The sequence below is a fragment of the Gossypium arboreum genome, chromosome 13 (assembly GCF_025698485.1).
Source record: "Gossypium arboreum isolate Shixiya-1 chromosome 13, ASM2569848v2, whole genome shotgun sequence".
Classification (NCBI taxonomy): domain Eukaryota; kingdom Viridiplantae; phylum Streptophyta; class Magnoliopsida; order Malvales; family Malvaceae; genus Gossypium; species Gossypium arboreum.
This window is the reverse complement of record NC_069082.1, coordinates 12,999,878-13,001,900: the sequence shown is the minus strand read 5'-3', so window position 1 is coordinate 13,001,900 and position 2,023 is coordinate 12,999,878. Positions and strand designations below refer to the sequence as shown.

Genomic DNA, 2,023 nt, shown 5'->3' with positions numbered 1-2,023 from the left:
TTTTAATGTAAAAGATACAATAATCAAACATTAATGACGAGCTAAGTCGTTTATGCATAAAAGTCATTAAAATAAACCTGCAACTAAGCTTTCTAGACTTATGGTTAGAGCTCTTGAGACGAAAGGAATATGAACTAATGTTCTTGCAAGTTGGTCAACTAAAAAATATCAGATAAAATTTTAGTAAATAGCAATCAAAATAGAATACTAGCATTAGGGAAACACTCATGCAATAATCCAAAAGAATAATTAATTAATATAGCACAAATGAGAATACTGACTATATAACATTCTACGACACTTAATTAGTAGAAAAATGATTCAAGTCATAGTTTTAACAATGAGAAATACTCATGGAAAAAGATGCTATGTAAGTGCCAAAATAGCAATCAATTTGTGTCGCGCTCAAATAAGACAACCAAAGCATAAACAAGTCCTATTTTGATTTAACAAGATTGATCTAAAACTCATATTGAACAACCTGAAACATGTAAAGTTTCCAACCACCATAACATTTGTCACTAAATTAAGTAACCAAAATTATAGCAAAACCCCGCTATCCGTATGAATAAGAAGTCAATATTCTAAATTCAACACCATATACTCTACTAAAAGAGATGATTCCACGCAGCCACAAAAGAGTATTTGATAGGTTTATTAGAAACAAACATGGTTTTTTTCTTTTACCTCTTCTCCCTCAATGTAACCAAATTGTCGTAGGATGTACAATTGGCTAGGAATGCAACTTTGTCTGCTATTGAGTACTAGGATGAAATACGCTTAAAAAACACAAAAAATTTCCAAATTCAGTAACCTCATTGTGTTTAACATCGAACAAATCAAATACTCTATCTGTAAAAAGATTTTGCTTCTTGTTGTTTCTAAAAACTACATGCTGGAATTCCTCCTTTTGAATAAGACCATCATCAATTATGGAGCTGTTTACCCTATTGAACAGATCATAAAGAGCTTTTACTTCATTCACAATAACTCTTAAATTATAAGAAATAATTCTTTTTTTTCTTGGCTCTTAGACAATTAAATTAAATACCCAGATAATAGAATCAACAAAATATTTGCAGATGCTATATTCAATAATATATAAAATATAAAGGAAAAACCAACTTACAAGGTCTTTCAAATGCAAGAACGGTTGGATCTTTATACCCAGATTTGTTTTTAACTTTTTGTTTCCAATAAACTTTTTGCATGCTTGATACACTTCTTTTTAGCTTGTCGTAATTGATCTTGCAAAGATTGCTCCATGTCTTTTAAAACTTCTAGTGTTTTCTAATTTTCTTCTACTAAACTGTGTTGTTTCATCTCCACAATCTCTTCCACTTTTTCATCCATCTAATCCCTCTAAAGTTTATAGCAGATGACACTCAACATCAGAGAAAATGGTGAGTTCTGAAGGTGGCAGGTTTGTTTCATGCTCATAACACCAATTGTTTATAGAGTTCTGGTCTACGAGAGGAGAGAAGAGGAAGAAGATAATCAAGATGAGATTTTTTCATGTATTGTCCCCTTCATTTGAGTGTTTAGGGCTATTTAAACCAGGATATTATCGATCGGATCTTGGGTTGGATCCTGGATCGGGTTATTATATATTTTATTATAATTGTATAACAATATTATATACTACCATGCTCATTTATTCAGGGTTCTACTTATTATCCCTATATTGACTTATCGTATACCCTTTTCTTATTCTTGTTTTTACTCCTTGGTTGCTTTGACTTTATTTATACTATGAATGATACATTTAACCCTATGCTTTTACTCATTGACTATTTTTGACTTGTTTTTTCTTCTACTATATTGTAATTTATGTTTTCCTTTGTGGATGTATAAAGTGATGTATGACTTTTCACTAAATAATTAACTATCTATTAACTTGCTATTGCAAAACATTTTGCTTTCAAGACCCTAAAATACTAAGATCTTCAAACCTCAATATTATTAAAATCTCAAACCTAATAACACATAACACTTGGTTTGGGGACTCAGAATATTGATCATT

The 2,023-nt window shown here is 30.4% G+C and overlaps 1 long non-coding RNA gene across 1 annotated transcript; it reads right to left on the bottom strand.

Moving 5' to 3' along the window:
• Nucleotides 1–439: 439 nt before the first annotated feature.
• Nucleotides 440–1,528, bottom strand: LOC108463166 (uncharacterized). The gene is made up of 2 exons (XR_001868017.2): nucleotides 1,130–1,528; nucleotides 440–947 (listed from the first exon to the last, which is right to left on the bottom strand). It is a non-coding gene; the product is annotated as an uncharacterized LOC108463166 (long non-coding RNA).
• Nucleotides 1,529–2,023: the final 495 nt, after the last annotated feature.